The sequence below is a fragment of the Mus caroli genome, unplaced genomic scaffold (assembly GCF_978045245.1).
Source record: "Mus caroli unplaced genomic scaffold, Mus_caroli_1 scaffold_9, whole genome shotgun sequence".
In the NCBI taxonomy this organism is placed as follows: domain Eukaryota; kingdom Metazoa; phylum Chordata; class Mammalia; order Rodentia; family Muridae; genus Mus; species Mus caroli.
Genome location: NW_028227264.1, coordinates 32,436,103 through 32,460,321, shown reverse-complemented (window position 1 = coordinate 32,460,321; position 24,219 = coordinate 32,436,103). Strand labels below are relative to the sequence as shown.

The 24,219-nt window shown below is 41.3% G+C and overlaps 1 protein-coding gene across 1 annotated transcript in view; it reads left to right on the top strand.

The window, feature by feature from the left end:
* Window positions 1-1,448: 1,448 nt before the first annotated feature.
* Window positions 1,449-24,219, top strand: part of Dse (dermatan sulfate epimerase) — a 61,262-nt gene continuing 38,491 nt past the window's right edge. The window contains exon 1 of the mRNA XM_021174442.2: window positions 1,449-1,797. The gene's annotated coding sequence lies outside the window, so the exon portion shown is untranslated. The remainder of the gene's footprint in view (window positions 1,798-24,219) is intronic.

The window sequence follows — 24,219 nt, the reverse complement described above, 5'->3', positions numbered from 1 at the left end:
CATTCCAAAGACTGTATTAAAACTCTTTTATGATTCTAAGATATTAGCTGGGAGAGTCCATGACTACAAGATTACTCATTGGGAAGTTCAGTAGGTAAACGTCTTGCTTTCTCTAAAGTCACTTTCTGATTTGAGAAGACAAGTGGAAATTAACTCAGAATTATATACTGCAGCTAGGCACTGATACAATTCATTCTACTAAAATAAATACCTCAACACAGTGCCTGGCATACAGTAAACTTTTAATAAAGATTAGCCATTTGTATCTTTTGTTGCATGGAGTATTATGGTAACTATATGCTATAGATGAGACACAGCCTCTGAAGGTGGCTTAGCTTCCTAAGGCCCTCAGTAAACCGAAAAGTAAGGATTTGAATACTGCTTCCCAGTACTACTCTGGTTAGAACTTTCTCACCACAGGCCTGTCCAAATATCAGGAAGTTAATGCAAATTAGTAATTTATCTGAGTTAGCATTTAAAAGCCTAACAGTAGCGTTTCTCCCCCCCCCCCTTTTTTAAAATCTGTGGTGAGGAGCCACTTTTGATTGCAAAATCTGTAACCTTTCCTAATAGTGTGGTTGCCTGGAAGCGCCCTTGGGTCTCCATAGTCTGTCAGAACTCAGAGCACTTGTTAGCAAACAGGGTTGAGTAAAACCATCCATTCTGACGAACAGGTAAGTGTCTCTCGAAAAGCTGCCTTTTCATAGAATCTAGTAGGTTAATTATCTTTAACTCTGAGGAAGGAGATACAACCCTGGACCGGTTAGAGTTTTGTACTGGATGGCTACATTTCATTGAAAGAATAAACACAAGTTGAGTGCATCTCTCTCTCTCTCTCTCTCTCTCTCTCTCTCTCTCTCTCTCTCTCTCTCTCTCTCTCTCTCACACACACACACACACACACACAGGAAATAAGATAAAGTTTCCTTTGTGAACTGCAAACTCTAAAGGATCTTCCCCCAATCCTTTATCTTTGCTGATTAAAATCAGTTCATCTTACAGGGATCCTTGGCGGTAGGATTCCCTGTATTTTGCAGCTCCATTCTAGGCGACAACTGCTTCGGATTAGGTGGATTTTCCCCTTTTTCTTTGAGAGTAAAACTGATTCAGGAAAGGGGGGAAGGGAGGGAGGCGTCGGGAGTGTAACTATTTTGGAGCCTGGAGAGGGGGCTGGCCACTAGTGTTGGTAGTGGGATTCTTTAAATTCTCGGCTTTCCTCTTCCAGCGCTTTAAAAACGAATCGGCCCCTCCTCCCCCGGCCTCCAGAAATTATCTTTCCTTTGGGTGAGATTCCAGAGTGGAACCTGAAGCTCATGGGTCAGGAGAAATCAGAGTTGTAGGACCCAAAGCGGCGGGGCGGGGCAGGGCAGGGCAGGGCAGGGTGCGTGGGGTTCTGTGGGGTCCGGTGGTGTCTCGTGGGGGTCCGGGCCGCAGCGACCGGAAGGCAGAGCCTCCGGTGGAGCCGTGATCTGGGGCGCCGGAGGAGAGCCCGTGCGGAGGTCCGGATCGGGCTGGGCGGGGGTCCCGCTCTCCCCCTCCCCATCCTCGCCTCCCGGGCTCTGCTGACGTTGCGGCTTCCTCCGCCCCAGGCAGAGCCCTGCCGCGGCCCACCCCCCTCTCTCCGCCGACGGTCTCCGCCCAGTCCGCACGGCGGCTAGAGGCTGCAGCGGCGCACCCCGGGCGCAGCGTCCTGAGCTCGGATGGCTCGGCGCGCAAGCTGAGGGCCCTGACTCCAGGGGTCCGGAGTCCCGGCCCCCCACGGGGACGCAGAGAGAGGACGCCCGGGAGGACGGAGCGGTGAGTGATGGGCTGGGTTGGGCGCTGCTCTGGGCCACGCTCGAGGAAGCTACCCTCCCGTGGCTCCTTGGGTCTACACTGGACCGGTCCCTACGGGCCAGCTAGAGCCACGTCCCCCGCTGCGCGTCGATTTCCCAGTGGACTGAGCATCTCGGGCCAGCTCTGCTGGCTCCGTGATCTCCTACCCGGGTACCCAACCCAGAATCCCGCAGGACAGCAGCACGGAGATCAGGAGCGAATGGCGGGGATTGGACGTGCTCCCGGGTTTCCAGAGGTTTGGAGATAGCACACCCTTGCGTTCCCTTCCTATGCTACACTAGTTATCTAGGGATGGTGGTGGTCGTGTGCTCCCATGCTGGTTGTGCCTGTGCGACCTCCGGACCGCCAACGCCCAGAAAGCTGCTTCTGAGTCACCCCCAGCCACAGGATTCCAGCGCCCCTGCACTCCAACACCCCAGGGTGATTGGGTAACCTCAACCCGAGGCCGCCTGGGCCAATCGGGGGCCCGGGAGGCGGGCTTGACTCGGGCTGGGGAGCACTGTAAGCGATGCCACATGGGCTCAGAATCTGTCGAGGCTGGATCTGAGCTAACTTTGTGAACTGAGAACTTTCTCATCTGTCCTTTGAGGCAACAGCCTCCGTTTAGGCCAGCTGGCATTCATATTGAAACCTAATCCTTTGCTTCCAATGCTAGAGGCCAGCCTCTTTCACCTGGAATTCTTTAGGTCAGGAACTGACACGTTGGTTTCTAGAGATTTTCTAGTAGCTTCTTGAAAACATTTGGTGTTTATTGCTGCTTAATCAACAATATCTTAAGAAAGGTAGAATCTTCTAGAAATATCTTCATATTCTTTCACATTACAGAATTTTCACTTTTACTAATTGTCTTTTCAGTTTTTACATCTTCTTAATAAATGATAGTACTAGCGAAGTTAAAAAAAAGATTCATTAGTGTCACTTCAAAATTATGTGTCTGTCTGGGAGTATATGCACAGGACTACAGACAGGTGCCTGCAGAGGTCAGAAGAACATTAGATTTGTTAGTATGGAATGTGGGTGCTGGGAAATGAACTCTGGTCCTGGATAAGAGCAGTACCAGTTCTTGACCACTAAGCCATCTCTACCCTTTATGAAACCAAAATTTTGTAGAAGATTTTGGACTATACTACTAGAGAGAACTACATGGGAAGAATAAAACAGGATCACCCTAGTATTTGTTCACACATTACTATTTTCCTTTAATCCTGTACAAATGTGGGTTTTTTTTTTTTTGTTTGTTTTGTTTTTGGTAGTAAATTCTATTCTACTGAAAAGGGAGAAAATTTTGGATTTAACATGTGTTTGCTATAGTGACACTCCTTGAGGGCTTAACCAAAAGCACGAGTGTGGGTTAGTAGGACAGGGAGCGGGTACACGAGAAACAGCCCCTGCTTTCTTGGAGTGTCTTTGGCTGTAGAAAGAGGAATACAAGACTAAGCAATATCGAGGACTTGAATGTCGGCAGAGTCCTTTAGTCATTATTAGAATATGATATCAGTCTTAGTTTCAATAATTATACAAAAACACTGGTCTACAGAGTACATTTTAATATCCAGATCAAAAAGAGACAGTGAAATCATTCAGTAAAAGAGCCTTTTTTTTTTTTTTAAGTTCCTTGACAAGGAGGGAAATTGACAGCAGGATACAATCTGCATGGTGAGGTTTTAGCCCAGAAAAAAACCATGATAAGAAGTCGATGGATTCTCCAATCAGTCACATCTTAGTGAGCAATTCTTGTGCATGTGTCTGCATTAGTACTTAGCAGTAGTTCACAAATCAGCTAAGTGGTCCATTTCAATAAGACAAGTGGTGTGTCTGGGGGCAGGATGTTGCAGTGCTGTCGTGGAGGGACCTAGGGCCATCCTTCACAGAAGTTTAGTCCTGTCTTAGTATAGAAAATTATTTCAGTCTCTGAGACAATTTTTAGACAAATACATTCTGGGATGAAGCAAAGGGTTTTTTTTTTTTCCATTTCTTTATATTATTTGTGATAGAATATTTTGCTCTTTATTTCTTCTTGCCTTGGTTCCTCCGTGTTGCATTAGAGAAACATAATTCTCAACATTATTATTCTAGCCAGTGGAGTAAAAAGGGAAATAATTTGGATACATGCATTCATTGAGAATCTTTGTTTTCAAAACAATCAAAGAAATCTGCCAAGAACTAATTACAGTCTAGTTTATTTTTTTTTCAGCCATTAGGACGTCTTAGTTCTACATATAGTAAATATTTTAACATGCATTTCCCTTCTCTTGTCCTAGGCTGTGTTGTGGCAGGCCTCTGTGATGGTGGGAACTGTGTCAGTGAATGCTTCACTGCATTCCAGAAAGGGGCTGGGAGTTTGCCATCCTAAAAGAGGGAAAGGCACCTGAGGAGTTTCTATGATCAACAAACCCTATTGAAAGAGTATCTGACACAGGACAGGACCTTTCCTATTACTATATTTAGTGCCTTGAGTTTTCCTCATATTGGAATTACATTATCTCTTCCTATCGTGATTTGTAGACTAAAACTCTCTGGAGGTCACTAAACTACTAGCAGATGTTTGAACTGGACAACCCAAATCTGTATACCTGCAGTCAGGGATGGACATGGGAATGAAGCTGGTGTCTAAACCCAGTGTACTCACAAGGGAAATTATCTTCCCATAAAATCCACATGATGAATGAGTGTCAGAGCGGGAAGTAGAGGGCAGAACCCCAGATACCTGAGACGCTGCATGCAGCTGTTTGCTAGTATCAAGAAAGAGAAATGGATGGTTCCAAAATCTTTCTCTACTTTCCCATTCTTTTTTAAAATTTTTAAATTTTATTTTGTTTTTTCAAGACAGGGTTTCTCTGTGTAGCCCTGGCTGTCCTGGAACTCACTCTAGACCAGGCTGACCTCGAACTCAGAAATCTACCTGCCTGTGTTTCCCAAGTGCTGGGATTAAAGGTGTGTGCTACCACTGCCTGCTACCTACTGTCCCATTCTAAATGGATACTGTCTTTTAAACATTAGACTTGGTTTTAGAAGAAGATATTTCTATGTGTATGATAAATAAATGTAGCCAAGGGCTGTTTCTTGATGTTTGTTGGTGTTTCAAAGCTCAATATTATGTAGAAGGGAGATTTGATTAGCTGATGGTGAAATATTTCAGAAATAGAAGCGAACCAGAAAGTATTGGGCAATGTGATACAAGTGGATCATTACTTTTACTAAAATGTCATCTACAAACTCATAAGCATTTAGTCAGGCAGACCAGATACAGGGAGACAGATCAACTTTACTTGGGGTGATTCAAGGTTTATATATTTTGGGGATGGGGGTCTATGAGGGAGAAGGGGGCATCCAGGATGGGCAAAGGTCATTGGCTAAAGGCTTAAGGTACCATTATGCCTCAGTAGCATGAGGAAGCATTTCAGATCTTAGGTGCTACTTGAATGGGTTCTTGACCAGAGAAAGGAAATTAGTCTAATCTATAGTCAAACTAAGGCTACATGATGTTCTTCAGGTAGAAGTGTGTGGGGCTTTTAAGCTCCCCAAACAAGGTCAGAGAAGGAGAAATAGGCAGTCTGTGATATACCTAAAGATACTCTGCCATTCTGCATCAAGTCTAGAAGGCTATCTGGACAATGAACAATGGTAGATAGACTTGGACCTTAATTCACATGGCAACATAGTACTCTTCCATTTTGTTCAAAGCATCCTATCTCATACTAGTCTAGAGGAGATGGACAGTGAGGTGGGTTCATGTCTTGTCTTTATTTTAGTAGAGTGGAAATGCTGAAGGTAAGGGACACAATCAATTTATAGGCAGTCTGTGATATACCTTAAATTGAATGAGACAAACATAAATTGCACTCATAATGCTACTGTGTTCTCTGTAACTCCACATTCAAATTACTAAAGGCTCACATTTCATTTTTCTGTAGATCTGCTTTATTATATTTTGTAGTTACTGTCCATGAACTGTCAGAATGCTCATGTTTCTTAGACTTCTGCACTATTTACAGATTCCCTTTTGTTCTCAACCCCTTCTCTCCCAGCCCCTCACTCCATCTCTGCTTGGTCTCATTGCAAGGCCTTTTCTGATGCCTGCAGAGCCCCAGCTGCTTGCTCAGTTCTTGTGAACTAGCTTTGGGCTTTAACCAGCCTTGATGCAATATCAATAGTGTTGCTAACTGCCTTATACATCAGGCTGCAGCCTGTTGAGGGCTGGACTCCTGGATTCTTTTTCTGATGCCCATAGAAGTGTAAACCTGCCAGAGGAGACTGATTCTCATTTCCTGTTAGGGTCAGAGAAGAAAGAGGATGGTTTTAGTTTGGAAAGAGAAGAAAAGATGGTAAAGCCATCTGTTTATTTCTTAAATGGAGTCATTTGTAAAGTTCTTAACTCAAGAATAACACTAAATTTTAATGTGTGTTAAGATTATCCTGGGGTTTCCTTCTGTGTGTTTCAGTTTACTTGGGATTATCTAGAAACATGATCTTAGTATGAATGTTAAACTGTTTTTAAAAGAGCAGAATTTCCATGGTCAGTAACATTTAATTCTGATGTGAAGCACGACTTGCTTTGGCATTTTATAATTGAGAATATTTGAAAGTCAAGTTATTATTAGGTGAGTGAAAATCTTGCTATAAAAATGTGACCAAAATATGTGTTACCAGCTGTTCTATGGGTGCTGGGAAATCTGAACTCATATCCTAATGTTTATGTGGACATTTTACTGACTGAGCTCTCTTCCCAGCCCCTCGTTAGTTTTAATTACACATATGACATATCAGCTGTGGGAGATCTGCATCTATCGATTTTGTCCCATACAGGGTCAAAAAGAGTTTGTCACTGAATGTCTATGTCTGCATGCCAAAACAAAACCTTTTGGAGCTTATTTGTAGAATTACTAGTGACTGCCCTTTTCAGTCATCGTGGAATATACTCAATAGATTAAAATACTCAGTATTTTACTTAACTAGCAGTCACATTATTTTAGCAAAAATTGAAAACTTGTGGCATGGTGTGGATGCTGATGCAGGAGGATTATTTTGAGTTCCAGGCCAGGGTGTATAGAAATCACAAAGTCAGCCAGGACTACATAGCACAACCACTTTCAGAAGTCAAAACTAAATATAAAAGATAGAAGACTTTAAAAAAAAGTTGAGCCAGGCAGTGTTGGCACATGCCTTTAATCCCAGCACATGGTAGGCAGAGGCAGGTTGATCTCTATTAAGTTCAAGGCCAGCCTGGTCTACAGAGCATCTTCCAAGACAGCCAAGGCGACATAGAGAAACCATGTTGAAAACTAAACAAACACAAATTGAATGTGCCCGGGTTAATTTAAACATCTATCATTTGAATCTTTCTGCTTAAGATATTTTCAAGTCAGACATACATGCCATAGGGTTGGAAAGTTACATTTGTTGATCAAATCAGGTGCTTACATTTTTTTTTTCATGTGCAAGAACAATAGTAGCAAAAGCTACTAAGTAGTAGACATGTAGTAGACATATAGCACATATGGAAGATACTCTCTAGAAAAGTGGAACTAGCATTTTATAAACCCAAAAAAAACTTGTGAAGAAAGTGTTCTCACCATTTGCATGGCTATAATATTTCCCTGATGAAGCAGCAGGTGATGCCCTGTTGCTGTCAGATGACTGCTACAAGACAAGAGTGTTTGCTGACAACACCTGTGTTCTGGTTGTATAAATCTTGTGGAAATCTTGTGCAATTTTTAGATTATGTTTTTAATACAATATAAATTGGTCCTTTGTGGAATAACTGAGTAGAAGCTATTTACATAGTTATCTTCTAGAGTGGAATATGCAAAGGGATACTGCATTTCTAAAGCTACTTATATCCAGAGCTTGCCAGTGACAAGAAAGAAGCCCAAGAATGTAAGTAACTGATGTAGGTCAAAAATATTCTGTACCAAGGTTCAGTCCAATACACATAACCTGAGTGAAACCAGGAGCCTGTGTAGGTGCTGGCCCTCCTCGCAGTGCTGACTGTAAATTGTTGTTGAAGCTCTGGTGTTTTTATTGTTTGAATGTATCTGTCCAGCAGCAGATTTCTAGAATTCCACAAATTCTTGGAAGACCCTTTCTTCTAGCAGTTTAATGACATCATTCCAGGAATTGTAAATCAGGCTCCTTTCTCCAGCCTCAGGGACAATGAGGCAGGGGCCAGCTGGCTTTTGGAACTACTTGCTGTGGTTCTATTCCTTCCAAGGGATGGGATAAATTAGGCGGGGAAGAAAAAGTAGGAAAACCGAACAGCTATTTTTTTTTTAAATTTTCACCTAGGAAAGAGAAGGGGAAACAGACATGAGGCTATCTAAAGTGGTTTCTGCTGACCACAGCAAGGGTTTCCTGATGTTTTTATCCCTTAGTATGGTTTCTGTAGGGTTTTGAGTTCTTTGGGAAGGTTTACATCCTGAAAAAATATGAAATGTGGTCATCTGGGTGTGACTTCTGTTCATCTGAAAACATGAAAACTCAAGAAAATAAGAATGATTTATTTAGATGAATATAAAAAATAGTCAGTTTTATTATTTTAAATGAAAGTTGCTGTTACAGATTTTTCCTTAGCATTTTTACTAGATCTAGTGGTAATTGGCCAGTTAAAGTAATCCTGATTATATAAAGTTTTTAGAACTTCCCTTCAGGCAGACACTGTATGCTTTACTTTTTTTCTTCAAGGAGGCCATTTTTTTCTTCATATTTAAAAGACTTAAAGTAACATTTTATTAACAAACACTGACTTGGTAGGCACATAGTTACTGCCATAGTCACATTGTCTAACTTATCCATTGTTACCATATTATACCCAGCTCTTTTATCACATTTCCTGTATTCTTCCCCCACTCCATCCCAGTTGTTTTTTAAAACTCTTGGCCCCAAGCTCACCTTTCCATTAAACTTTCATGTGCGCCTTATACTTTTTCCTACTCCATTTCTATGTGGGGTTTTTGTTTTGTTTCGTCTTTGATGTTTGTTGTGTTTTAATGGTAAGATCTCATGTAGCCCAAGATGGCTTAGGACTTGCAGTGTAGTAGAGAATGACCTTGAACTTCTGACCCTTTACCGAAGCTCTCAAGTGCTAGGGTTATAGGCACGTGCCACCATGCTAGGTTTATCTGCCCCATTTCTGTGGTAGAGTCAGATTGGCAGCAGTGAGGGAAGGGTTCTCAGTGGCTTTATAGACATGCGTTCACCATTCTTGTGGTCACAATAGGGTGGTTGCCAGTGCCAGAAAGAGCCTCTGGAAATAGGAAGGTCCTTTTATGGCCAGAAGATGGTTCTAGATCTCCCAGAACTGAAGTTATAGATGGTGGTGAGTGCCATGTGGTCCTGGGAATTGATGCTAGGGCCTCTGGAAAAGTACCCTAAGTGCTTAATCTCTAAGCCATCTCTGCAGCCGCCATAGAAACATTCTTATAGGAATGCTGATGGATAAATACAAACAAAAATCCAGTAATACTAGTGTTAAGAAACCTTGTGAACTTTGTTTCATGTTGTTTAAAAAGATAATTTCAAAAATACTGATTCCATGGCTACCAGGTGGTACTTTAGTTAAAATGTAATTATATGGAAAGTGCTGAGTTTTGTGCAATTTTTTTTTCCTACAAGAAATGGAAAATATGCAGTCAACTGAGATGAGCCAGTTTGGGGGATGCTATGAGCTAAAGAAGATCAGTGTCTTGGACAGTTACCATAAGTACTTCCACTTAGTGTTAGGGCCTGTGCTTGCCACAGTTTCCCTTTTCAAAGAACACTGGTTCTTGGAGTCATCAAAGTCGACTTCCAGTTATCTTAGTTCAGAGTGCCTTCTTTTGGTCTCTCTTCTTTTATTTCTTTTTATCTTTCACTGATTACCCTACGTTTTCCAGCACTTACAGCTTGTTCTCAGGAGACCCCAGAACCATGAAGGACTGACCCATTGATTTTATTCAACTGCCCACTTATTCGTTCTTATACTCTCGTTTGAAATTTCAAGATCTGCCTCTCCCACCTAAGAAAATTATTACTGGGGGCTGCAATCCATGTGTTATATTTATATCCTAAGGCTTTTCATCATGGAAGCTTGTGGATTTAATGTGATCTGCATAGAATTATTCTATAGGCTTTAATGAAAAGTAGCTGAGTGAGAGACATAAAAGTAAAATTTCACTTCAACATGTGAAGTCTGACATTATTGGGCCTCTTCCAATCTCTCTTTGTTGGGGAAAGTGTGTAGGGCAGTATTTAAGTTACTGAATTGCCCTGGACTGAATGTGCCTGGAGTGCAGCTGGACCAGCAGCACTAGAAGGAGGTTATAACATAGATCCTTCTTTGTGCATCTTCAATTCTTTTTTTCCCCTAATTGGTGAAGCCACACAGCGTTGGTTCAGTGACTGCAAGTTTTAGAAGTAGTGGATCTGTGTTATTTGGGAAAAAACACTTTGATGTCTAACTTTGTCAGTGCCCTTTTGAACTTGGAGAATTACATGAAGGCACACTAGACTTGCATGATAGGAACATTGGAAGGTCTTAGTGTCTGGCAAGTGTTTACCAGGCACTTTTGTTTTTGAGAAGATGTCTGGGTGGCAGGAACAGAGAGGAAGCATGCAAAACAGATATAATGTGGACTTTGGCCTTGAGGAATTTAAAATATGCTTGACAGATAATGACTCCAAAGCTTAATGAGATCAGCTAAATTCCGAACTGAACAACACCATGACTACAGGAAGGAAGGGACTTGAGAAGATGACAGGCAAGACAGATAGCAGCTGGGAAAGGATCAGGAAGTGGGCCCACAAGGACTTTGTGCAATAAAGGGAGTGGGTAGACCAGCATTGCAAGTGCATAAGCTAAGGAGCAAAGGGTTAGGATCAGGATGGAGCAGAAATGGAATGGCTGAGTTACTACTTATTATCTCTCTGCATGCCATGTCCTCTTTACCCCTCCCTTCATAATGCTTTTCATTGTTTCGTGTGTGTGTGTGTGTGTGTGTGTGTGTGTGTGTGTACGTACATACATACATGCATGCTCCATAGCTTGCATATGGAGGCTGGAGTATAGCTTCACATGTGGGTCCTTCCCTCATACTTTTCTTTGCTGTTTGCTACTGTAGATGCTTGGGATTCTCCTGTCTCAAGTTCCCATCTTGCCATAGGAATGCTAGCAGTGTAGATGCATGCTACATGCCTGGCTGTTTATGTGACACAAACTCAGGTCCTCAAATTTGTGCAGTGAGGCCTTTGAGCCATTTTTCCTTTTTTTTTTTTTTTTAAGCTTTGCCACACATACTTTCGAAAGACTTGTGCTTGACACTATAGGAGAGAGAGATGACTAAACCCCTGACTCTCACCAGCCTATCCCACAGGAGGTGAGATTTACCTCACCTTCCACTGGGATCCACAGAGGACAAGGTGAGAAGGAGAGATAGTTACAGACAATACAATACTCAGTATGTCCAAAATTAGTCATAAATGTTTACTAGAGACAGTTAAATCTGTGTGCATTCTTACCTAACGCCTTTTAAAGCTCACTTCAGAAACCACTTCCTTGGAGTCCTTCCTTCCTTAGCAGAGTGCTAGTCTGTCTCCTGCTTGCCCGGACCTGTCCCATTCTCTACACAGCCATAGCCAGCCATGCTGCAGAGCTCCTTGGGGTTTAGATATGCTCCCCGTTTCCTGAAAGGATCTTGTGCCTTTCTTTTTAGTGTAGCATGCTCAGTGACATCTTTGTATTTGAGGCTGATGAGGTTTCTATTGAAAAGTCTGGACTGGGAACATCTCAGCCCTGTGGCATGGACCTGTCTATCACTGCCTTATAGACAGGTAACTGAGTTGGAATGTCTGTGGGAACACTTGTTTTTGTCCTGGACACCCAGGTCATTCATCCACCCTCTTCTTCTACATTCCTTTGTGGCCTTAGAACTTGTTTCCTGATTATAGAAACATGGCTATAAATAATCACAATAACTTTCTTAGCACAAACTAAGGGCAAAGTAATGGAAATGGTATAGAGGATGAATTCTCTAGATAGAAAAGGTAGCCTTTCTTGAAATTAAGCTTTAAAAATAGTAACACTAATAATGCCTCTATACCAAACCATTAAATCGTGGTAATTATCACTGGATATAGGGCTAAAGGGATTGACTTTAAATTTCAAAATAGAATAATGTAAATAAGAACAATTATGCCAAAATCATTCAGCAGAGAGTGCATTGAAAGACAATGGGGTATATTAAACCTATGTAATGGGCCAGGTGTCTCAGTGGTTTTTAGAGACCCAAGGAGACTCATGAAAACCATGTTTAGGATGTTGGGAGACAAGGTGCATTATGGAAGTGAACTTGATCATAGGCACACCAGGCTCATTACTGAAGGTGTGGAAATCCATGAAGGTAAGTCAGCCACAGAAAGCCTGGGGTGGACTAAATGGGATGATTGGGAAGATTGTGAATGACTGGAGCTCTAGGAAACTCTAGTGATCGATCACCTTGAGTAGTCCTGGAAATTCCAGCATTGTGGTTTGTTTTACACGCAAATGGTTTGTTGTGATAATCAAAGATTTTCTTATTGCTCCTTTCTCTAGAGTTCTATTTAAATAGTTGTGGAGTTATAGAAATAGCTACATCTGAGTATTTAAAGGCTTATTTGATACAGCAGTTAAATTTATCCATTTAGTAAATCTCTTTCCTAAATGTTAAGCACTCTCTCACCCAGTTCCAGCCATGCTGGCCTCCTTACTGACTCTAATGTATTTCTCCCATCACAACCATAATACTTTAATAACCTGTGAAGATGCCCTGGGAGGTCTTCAAACAGTGCAGTGCTTATTCTGCATAGCTACTGACCAGGATCACTCTAAGTCTTACGTGAGAGGGAAGAATTAAGCCTAAGTGACTTTTTAAAGCTATTGGATATAAAGCATGGTACGGGTTGAGTTATCACAGCAGTGGTGGAAGTGGGTGGACTTGAAGAAAACCAACAGAATTTGCTGACAGTTTAGTTACAAAAAAGAAGGTATGAAATGAGAGAAAGGGACTTTGGCCTGAATTCCCAGCAGGATTGGTTGGAATCGCAGCTAGAGGTGGGTGAGGCAGGGCATGCCTGAGAAGTTAGTATGTTGTCTTTGGGTTAATTGTGTGGATATGTACCTTTGTTTCACAGATCTAGTCTATGGAATTTGAAGTTTGATTAGGATGATTCACAGGAGGGTGTGTGCAAAGAGCCTAGGGATTTTTGAGATCCATAGAACTGAAATCTGGGAAACAGAACTGAAAATGAAGATCAAGTACATGTAAAAAATATTCAAGAATAGCGAAAGGCAGCAGAAGAGGCAAATTTATTATTGACAACTATTGTTGACTATTTGAGGGCTGAAAAAGAAATGGAGGCTTGGCTGGGATGGCTTAGACGATAAAGGTGCATTGGGGACCCACGTGCTGGAAGGAGAGAACCAACTCCCTTAGGTTATCCTCTGGCTTCCACATTCACACTGTAGTATGTGCTGCTCCCAGGATAAATAAATAAATAAATAATAATTAATAAACTTTACAGACTTTCTAGTAACAAAAGTATCACACATGGAATATCATGCATCATAAAGCTACTCATGGGCTGGTGAGATGGCTCAGTGGGTAAGAGCACCCGACTGCTCTTCTGAAGGTCCGGAGTTCAAATCCCAGCAACCACATGGTGGCTCACAACCATCCGTAATGAGATCTGACTCCCTCTTCTGGAGTGTCTGAAGACAGCTACAGTGTACTTACATATAATAAATAAATAAATCTTTAAAAAAAAAAGCTACTCATAACTTTATTCTACCAAAGACATCAAAAAGAACATGATGTGAATTTGGAGGTCTCTATAGCACCATTCAACTCAGTGACTCATTAGAAAAAAAGTGAAAATTTTTTATAATCGTAGTATTGTTTAATGTATAGGTAGAGGTAATTGAGCAGAGGGAAAAGGCATCCAAAGCAAATTCCCTGAGAAGCCAGGGACAAGCTTCCAGGTGTTCCCCCCACAGCTGTAGGACAGCGTTCCGTGCTGCTGGCTGCAGAGGGGTCGAGTCAGCTGTGCATGCAACACCTGTATGCTGAACTCAGCTACTCAGACTTCATCCCTTACCCCATCCACCCGGGCAGCACAGATATCAGATCAAACTAGTATCATCTGACCACTAAACTTATACAAAAATAAACCTTATCGGAGAGAGTAATCAGGGATCACAGAGCTGCCTCCCATGGGCTGCTCACAGGTCAGGCCTGAAGTCTGGCTTCCTTCCAGATTGTATGAGGTTTGAGCAGTTAGGGCCTGGGGATTTAACTCTTTCCTGAACAGCCTAATAGGCCTTTTTTTTTTTTTTTTTTTAGTTAGAGGATAAATTGGCAGATCCCAGAAGACATACAGACATACATACCCCAATTTCAAGACATATGTAGCAAAATTCATAAGTGAGTGAACCAGAGCTTATGTAATGTTAAATTTGTTTCACAACATTTACTAGGAAAATCTGTTATGACTCATCCATAGAATTTTGGAAATTCTGCTCTAGAAGAAGAGAGAACTAACTTGTAAAATATGTGTGGCATTGGCTGGCTTCGGGGAAGGGGTCAAGCGACCGGAATCTACTCTGGAAGTTGATGGTTAGTCCTAGAAAAGAATCTGTCTTGCCAAAGCAGAACAAAGTTGGATGTAAGACTTAATGTAGAAGGCCCAGGAACGAAATGAATGGAGAGTGCTTTCTGAGAGCTAGACTGAAAAAGTGAGGTAGAGTTTGTTTTGAATGGAAGATAAGCTTAGTTTTACTTAATGTATGTTCTCATTGACAGGAAGTGGAAAATGTATATCCATTAAATGTCACATCTCTAGAGAACCTGTTTCACACACACACACACACACACACACACACACACACACACACATGCACGGACGTGCACACACACACTTTTTCTGAGACAGGTTCTCTGTCTATAGCCCTTGCTGGCATTATGTAGACCAGGCTGCCTCGAACTCACAGAGATCCTTCTGCCTCTATTTGTGACTGGGACTGCCGTTTCCTTGTTTGGGGTCATGTTCTGTGTAGGCACATATACTTATTTCATCAATCTTTTTCTATATTCCCCTTTTTCCTTGGATATATTTAATTAATATGTAGCCCCAATGTTGTCAAGGTGCAGCTGACCAGGAAGAACTAACTGACTTCCCGTCAAATATTTTATATTTGTCACAATATTTGGTTTTTAGATCTTTAAAGAAATTGATGATTTTTAATAAACAGTGCACTGAACCTATTTTGGGAAATAAGTTCTCAGAGTTTCGTGAGTACTCACTTCCTCCTGGGGTCCTGGTGCACTTCCTCCAGTTCAGCTGACTGGGATATTCTCCTGGAGAATGATAATAGTGGCTGCCAGGATTCACTGAGCACTTTCTGAATCCTGCACATCCTTTTCTGGTTGTTGTTGTTGTTTTCTCCCAGACCATGTTTCTCTGTATATTCCTGGCTGTCTTGAACTCCCTTTTTAGATCAGGCTGGCCTCTAACTCAACTGGGAACTGCCTCCCTCTCTAGCCCAAGTGCTGGGATTAAAGGTGTGTCCCACTGCCATGGCCAGCTTCTCCGTATCCTTTTCCTGTTTCAAATATATTAGCCAATTAAAGCTACGCAGAAATCTCATGAGTAAGAAGCTGTTATTTTAAACAGGAGCATAGCAAAGGGTGTGGTGAAGTTAGGATTTAAACCCAGAAGCCAGTTTGGGCCCCTAGCCACTCTCGTGTTCTGAGATAGCTTAGAACATGCTTATGTTAAAACACTACCATAGAATAGACGTTTTACAGATATTAATTTATTTAATTTGCCAATCAGTTTAGGATCAAGATAGCATTTTTAGTGCATATTAAGTAGAGTAGGTCTAGATGGTTTTTCTGAAACAAACCATGTTGGCCTTATGAGGCTTCTCGCAGCCTCTTCTGACCTCGACAACCTGTGGGAGGGAGGATGTTTTTACTGAGGCTTAATTAAACTAGGATTTGAAACCATAAAATTAAAATTTAACCCCTGGCTTCACGAGTGTCTTTTCTTCCTTTATTTTCGTTCCATAGTGTACGTGGATGAAGTTATGGCCTACAAATCCAGAGCTGGCTGGCCTGTTGAACTCTTCTATAAAATCTTTGGTTGCTGTTTGCAGCACTTTGAAAAATTAGATTGTAATTTTTCTTCTCTGGCTAGGAAAAATGGATTAAATAAGTTGCTTTGGATTAAGGGAGAATGCCTAATTTGTCTTGTCTGCCGGGCAGTAATGAAAGTACTGCAGATAACAATCCCCTAGAAATGCTGATTTCTTTGCTTTTTTGTTCTATAGTTCTTTTGGGCAAGGGTGTATTAATTAGTTTCCTAATTGCTGTGACAAAGAGCCCCACAAAGACTTTTTAAGGACAGAAGGGTTTATTTGTGCTAGTGGTCTGAAGGTAGTCAATGTATTTTGAGAGGGAAGACATGGTGGCCATAGATCGGCTCTGGGTTCCATGCTGGGAGTGAGCCAGTTCATCACACTGTGCATACTTTTGGGGAGCAGAGGGCAATGGATCGTGGTGTTCAACTCTCTTTCTTCTTTTTCCACTTTTATTCAGTGTAGGACCCATGGAAGATGCTATGGACATCTTTAAACCTTTTTGAAACACTTTGTAAATACACCCAGGAGTGCTTTTCTATGGTTATTCAAAATTTAGGCAAGAGAGAAGATTAACTCTTAAATAGGTAGACTTTTCTTGTTCACTAGTGCGCTCAGTGTCTAGCATATAGTTCTGAATTTAGTAGCTGCTTGATATATAGCAGAATGAACTGATTTCTGTTCCCATCATGAAAAGGGAGTTGATATTTCAGTTCTGGGAAACAGTGTGTTGAAATATATAATATCCATCAACTGTTACTTTTTAAAGATTCAGCATATAAGCATACATTTTAGGATAACATTTTAAATTAACTTTGTATGTAATAATATAACTAAAATTATAAAAATACTTTTGGATCCTCTGTTGCAAAATCACTAAGAAAGTCAGTTAAAATTATAAAATACACCAGCCAGAAGATCATGTTAGATGCTAAATAAACTAGAATTTACTCTGGTCTTTCTTTCTTTCTTTCTTTCTTTCTTTCTTTCTTTCTTTCTTTCTTTCTTTCTTTAAGACAGGGTTTCTCTGTGTAGCCCTGGCTGTCCTGGAACTCACTCTGTAGAGCAGGCTGGCCTCGAACTCAGAGATCCGCCTGCCTCTGCCTCCCAAGTGCTGGGGTTAAAAGGTGTGCACCACCACTGCCGGGCTACTCTTGACTTTCTTGACTTGCCTCAAAATTGTATGGTCCTTACAATTTCACTTTCATCCTTTTTCTAAGTAAAATTCTGCCCCAGCAGTGTCGTGACTGGCTGTGTTCTCCTTCCTTGGCCTTGATCTCTTTGCCATTACAAAATGATACAGATTTTGTTTGCTTTCCACCTTACAAGTGGTAACCACTCTGTCAAAGACTGAGTCTTTAATTTTATATGTATGTGTGAAAGAGCATGAATATGAGTGTGCTCATCTGCGTGTGCAAGCACACAGCACCAGGAGTACTGCAGATTCAAACTTACTTCATGTGTGCAGAGCAGAACAGAACAAAACACTTTTACTCACTGAATTATCTTCCCAGCACCCACATCTGGATCTTAATGGTTCTTAGCTTTACAGCCATATATACCAATCTGCCTTCAGCAATTACATGTTATATACAGATTCGTGGCTATAGAATCACCTATTCATTTGGTCTCTGGGCAAATGGGTGCAGGAACTTTCCAATTTACATTTGAAAAATCTGTAAACATAATTTAGAAGAATTCCTAGTCTCACATAACTAAGTTGATAGAAATGAACTTCAAGTTATATTATGAAACCGTGTGGTGCCTCCATGAGAACCAATCAGGAGACAGGGATAGGAATGATTTTGATTGCAAAAGGCTGCTCTTAAAACAGTGTCACACACCATTATTATCTTCTGTGTGGTTTTGCTGTGTGGGCACAGGGTTGTAATTACTCCTTCAGTAACATGTGTCAATTCTAGAGGGTTCCACATGTTGTCATTTCATATTGTGGATTTTTGTGTGAGAATGGCTTTTGGGGGACGGTATATTTTATTTTACTCGTAGATAAGGAATAGTGTGCTCAGTGAAAGGAGCTTTCAGTTTGACCAAGAGCTTGCAGGTTTGAAGTTGTACTCTCTGACTTCACACACTGGGGAGTATAATTGCCAGGATGATTATATAGTATCCAAACCATGTTTTCTTAGGACTTGACATAGTTAGCAGTAAGGGTAGATTTATTTCACTACAAAAATTTACTGGAAATTTAAGGTTTTATTTGATGTTGAGGATTTGTTTTTTCAGAAATTATTTGAATCATTCATTTACTAAAACTGAAGCTAAAAAAAAAGAGACAGAGAAAGAGATCTCTAAAAGTACATATGTGCATTTCTTTAGTTAAAATCAGTGTAAAGGTATACACAAGAATACACAGGAGATGACAATAAGATATCCCCCAAGAATGTGGAAAGAGGTTTCTTCAAGGGTCATGACCAAAATGGAAGGCAGGAGAATGGGCTTCCTGCTTGGCATGTGTTAGGGCCCCTCAATGTTGGCATAGCTTCTTATTCAAGAAGCATCAAGAGAGGGAACTTGGAATAGATATAAAGTGAGTGAACACTAAACTCCTCAGTGTTCATAGTTTCTAGGGATGAGGCTGTAACAGACAAGCCCTTCTGCCAGTGGTCTGGCCAACTTCTGCCTCCTGTAGAAATGGACAGACCAGGGTGGGATGCTGTGAACTGTTCCAGTCATGAACTAGTTCCTCGGCCCACCCATTTGTTTGGGCAAACCAGAGCAGAGCAGCTGCCTTGGACAGAGCGTGCTGTGAGGGAGTGTACATTACTCATTTCAATTTTAAAAACTATCCACAACGATCAGGAAAGTGTCTGTGAGAGATGCTAGGGGTGTAGCCTCCTTCCAGGTACATTAAAGACAGAGATCTTGACTGCTCAAGGTAGCCCAAATCCCAGGCCTTCTTGCTGTTTTTGTTCTGTTTAGTTCTTTAATTGCCTGGAGGGTTATCTTGTCATTTCATGTCCAGTCCATTTTCTTTGACGCAAGAAACATTTCCCAATCTGCCATATAGAGTCTTGAAAGTCAGTATATTCATTTACTTAAATACATATGTGGGGCTTAATAAGACATTAGGTAATATCTCATTTCCCAAAACTGTGACTTAGGATTCCATCCTTCACCGAGTGTTGTCATTGGCTGTTGTCGGTGAGAGCAAATGTCACCACAGTATTCATATACTCCTTCCATAATAAAACTGTATTACTAGAAAATAATTGCCAGTCATACTGTATTTCCCAGCTACTGTTCTATTACTGAATCTGTCTTTTGAAAGAATTAAAAAAACATTTACCTCATATACACCAAGATTTACTTGTCTTGGGAAGTAAGCTAACCCTGGTTATATTATGTTATTATATTATTACATTATGTTATTCTTTTCTGGGAGGCAAAAGTGTTTGAAACATTTCAAGAGTCAAATGCTTTTCTTCCCCATGAGACCTGTGCCAACCATAAATGATTCCTGTTGAACTCTGGAACATTGGGCACCATTTTAGGTAAGTGTCGAGCAAGCCTGATGACTTTGCCCATGCCAGTTAACAACTATGATTCTCAGTTTTTGCCAGTGAATTATGGAGATGCAGTTTCTCTGTTCTCTGATGAGATATTAATATAGTCTTAAGTGAGTGAAACTTTTCTCTTAGTAAAAATAAATACTTACTGAGCTGTCCCAGGCAAGGTATCTAGGCTAAGTATATCTCTTGCACTTAATCACCCCATGAAATGGGGACCATCTTGCAAAGAAGAAAATGGAGGGTTTGAGAGTGAGAGTCTTGAAAGCAGCAGAGAGCACAGCTGGCGTTTGCACCCGTGTCTACATGAGTCCATGCTCCACACAGTTAATCATCACGTTGTGTTCCTAAGGTTTGGCACTTAGGAGTGTTTCTAATCCATCTTCATTTGGGACACGTTTTACTTTCTTTGGAGCCATTGTTTCCGATCTGTCTGCTATGCTGTGCATTCCCGAAAGCATGAGGAGTTAAAAGGCTTTTGTGGTTTCGTGTGCTTCATTCTATACATAGACCCAGGTTGTGCACTGGCTTAGTGCTCCTCTTCAAGACTTTTCTGTGCTTTATGTAAAGCTAGCAAAAGTGAAACTTCCAATTTTGAATGCTTTTGAAAAATCTGTTTGGTTAAAGAAATAAAACACAAACCTTCGTTTAGGATTTGAGTTCTAGTTCTGTTTCTGAAATGTATTCAGTTTCCATGTAAACAATACTTCTTTGCCACATTGTTATTTTAATGTTAAAGACTAGATATGTGAAAAGCACTTAGACCCCAGAGCCACAGTTTCTGTATTAGCGGTCCTAACAGCTGTAGTGAATTATTGGAACCAGAATTAAGCAGAATGATTTTGGGCTGTGTGGCATTGTGAAGATCTACTTAAGATAATTATAACTGGCTTGGCTGGAGACTAAAGCTGAACTTGGGTTGCAGCTGGTGGCTGGCCTCACAGCGCTATCTGAACTATCTTGCAGCAACAGTGATTAAGTTACTGCACTGTATCTGCCAATGAAGTAAAATGGTGGAAATGTTTTAGGGCTATGTGGTGTGATAATAAAGGAATGCAAAAGAAAGCTAAATCCAGCAAGTTAGTATGCTTCACGGAGAAGAGGAACAAAAATCAGCAAAAACAAGGCTCATAGGGTTCTTCAGAAACACCCTGGCCATTGAATTCTTGGTAAGCTGTGTACTAAAAGAGTGAGTTGCTAGTCAGGCGGTGGTGGCGCACGCCTTTAATTCCAGCACTTGGGAGGCACAGGCAGGTGGATTTCTGAGTTCGAGGCCAGCCTGGTCTACAGAGTGAGTTCCAGGACAGCTAGGGCTATACAGAGAAACCCTGTCTCAAAACAAACAAACAAACAAACAAACACCGAAAAAAAGAAAAGTGAGCTGCTAATTGAGTCTAGTCATTTTGCCAAATTAAAATACCGTGTTCTTGGAACTAGACCAGAGATTCCGGTGAACGGCAGAGCTCTGCTCTTTTCTCCAACAGTGAACTTGCAAGATCATCTGAGGATGTCTCAAAGTTCAGACTTGTTTCTCCAAGGCTTGGTGCTTTGGAAAATGGGTGGGGTAGAGAAGGAGGAAGCAGGAGAGAGAGAAAGGGGGAGGGGAAGGGAGAGAGGAGTTACTAAACCCTTTAGCCTTTCCTAGACATCGTCTTACTGAGCATTCTCAGTGTCTCTAGCCTAAACTGATCATTTATCAGAAACCACAATCAACATCTTTTCTATTCCTATTGTGTGTGTGTGTGTGTGTGTAAGTGTGTTTAACTTTGAGACTTGAATATATATCCCAGGTGGGCTGAAGTAGTTACAGCCTTTCCTAATGTGCATTGAAATAAGTACATGAAATTGGTCTACAGCATTCCTACTTTAAATTATTTTGAAAAATGCTCCTTTCTTTTTAGTTTTAAAGTGTGTACACAGGGTGGACAGCTGATGGGAAAAAAATCTAAAGACTGGAAATGGGATTCTGTTAGGTAGAATTTGTTAGACATTTACAACTGATAAATGGGAAGCAGCTGTCTGTAGGTTAGAGCAAGTTTAAGGTAGATTTCAGTTTCATTTCATTTTAAAACATCACATTTAGGTTACTGAAGTTTCTAGACCTTCTGGGTGTTTTCTCCTATTACTTTCCTGGCAGAGGCATTTTCTTTTTCTGGAAAGTTTTAAACTTGTGTTGGCTTCATAATCAGGAAGAACAGGATCCTTTTCTTGCTCATTTTAGTGGTGAGACTTTACCAACTCCCAAGCTGGAATTTAGTTCTGAGTAGTGTCTGTGAGCATTCCGGCACCAGATTCAGTGCAGAGCTCCACGTGTGCAGAAAATTCTCCCGGCTCCAGGGAGACAAAATATAGGCAGCTGAACTCAGCTAGCGTGTTCGTGTTCCTTTGTGCCGGGCCCAGGAGAAAATGTGGGTAGGTAAAGGAAGGTCTGGCTAGCTGGGATGGTGATGGGAACCTGGCACATTGAGTGAGACATTAGGAAGGCAACATTTTGTGGCTGGCAAATGCTCCTTAGGCCATCACTGCTGATGAGCGGTCTGCAGAATGTTTGTGGGTTCTGTACTGGCCTGAGTGTTTTTTTTTTTTCCCAACAAGTTTGAAAGTCTGGTAAATGTCCATCTTTCTGCTCTTCTGTGCCCTCAGTAACCGAGGAACTTTCCAAAACAGTTGGCAGAAGGAGTTGGCATCCATAGTGTTGATTGTGTTTTGTTTCTGGAACCTCCTTTTTTGTTGAAGTGTATGCAGACAACCCCTGAGTAACTGGAGGCAGGGTAGCAGAAGAGACTGGGATCACAGGGTGCAAGTAGGGTCTGACCCACCGCACAGACTCTCAGGACTCAGCGTCTAGAGTCTCAGTGACTGACTGGGTAGGAGGGTACGGTATGTAGAGGAAAAGGAACAGCAAATAAAACACACTGGGCTTTGTCATTTTAGAGAATACTTGTACAGTAGTCTAGAAAAACTCCTGATCTCTGCATAATCTTCTAACCTCTACCCAGTAGCCTGTGTCACCCATGGCTGCTTTACCACAACTTTAAAGACCAAGCCTTTGAGAGACCCGAAGTTGTGTGCACGTAGAACCAATTAACAAAGAACTTACAACCTTTCCTCACCCAAGGAGCCTGAATTCCCCACTGTGCTAATTTCACCATGACAGCATCCTCTCCTAGACTTTTGAAGGTTCCTACACATACAGGCTTTTAAAAGAAATCCTAGCAGTATCATTCTCTTGGGACAAGTAAATAGAATCCTCTGGGGGGAACTGAGCGTTCTTTCACACTTGCTGCTTCTGCGTTGCCAGAGAACACACCCTCTTCTGTGTAACCACAGAGGACTATTTCTTTTGGCTGGGCCTCTGACCTTGAAGTATCTAGCCTTGAAGCTCTGGGTGCTAGACACAGTACTGGCAGAGTCCAAGAGTTATTTCTCTTTTATTTATTTGATTTAACATGATTGTGTTAAACATTTTTTTATTCATCAGAAATTCTGTTCTTGAACGTAAAATGTGCCAACAAACCATTGCCATTACGTTTTCTCATGTATGTTTACAGTCTAAGTCCATCTAAGGAAAAAAAAATAAAGAAATAATAGCCACAAGTGATTCCACACTCTGCTCCTTGGGAGATGGAGCAACTTGAGAATATTGATTGAATTTGGTGTTGAATTTTGATTTTTCTCTCATCTGTCTAGGAGGAAGCCATTTTTCCTTGGAAAAGCTGCTGGGGTTCACCATTGACCTTTCCCTTTAAGAACTGAAAACCACTCTTCGTTATTTACATAAAACTTTTTTTTTCCTGGTCTGCTTTCTATAACCTTTCCCCTCATAAGAATTTTAGGAATTCCCTGACTTTTCTCTGGGGGGAATTATGCCTGCTTTATCCCAGATGTGGGACATAACATAGACACTGCTGAGGGCTTGTGTGTGTGAGTGTGTATGTTTGCTACCATTTGAAGGTAGTTCTTTTAACTAGTGAACAAATATGTCATGGGGGGGGGAAAAGAACTATAAAGAAAAATAACTAGATAAGATAATATTTAAGCCTGCTTTATATTTCTAATTTACCGATTGATACTAAAGCCCTATATACAAAATGAAAAGGCATACAGTGGTTTCCAGAAGTGAGGGGAAAACATATTCACTAGTCATCCAGTCTTTCAGTACTGGGATTTTCTTTTCTGGATGAAGGCACGACAGTTTCCTAGTTGCAGATCCCTGAGTTTGGCCTTTATGGAGAGCTGACGTCAGCCCAGGACGCCTTTGGCAGATTCATCTGTCTTCTCTGGTCTACCTTCTGCTCCCACAAAGGAGGACAGTTAACCTTACTCACATTGTTGTAGGAGCATAGATCCCCACAGATGTGCTGATCCCAGTGCCTGGGTCCTAGTGTAAAATGTAAGGAAGAAAGATGTCATTGTGGCGAAATAGGCTGGATTAAGAAATAGAATTTTCTTCATTTTTCACAGTGGTTCCCAGGTCTCAGGTTTCCAGGAGAGTTTATCATCAGCTTTTCGTGATTGTGGTTTATGTATTCATGTCTAAGATACTATAAAAATCTCAAATTTTCTGCACGATAATTTATGAGAAAGATATTTTTTCACTTCTCCTTAAGTCCAAAGTTGTGTTTTCATGATGAATCCTATGTGGTAGAACGCATATTTAGGTCTATAAAATCAGTCCTTATGGGTTCTAGTAAGTTCCTCCCTACTTCA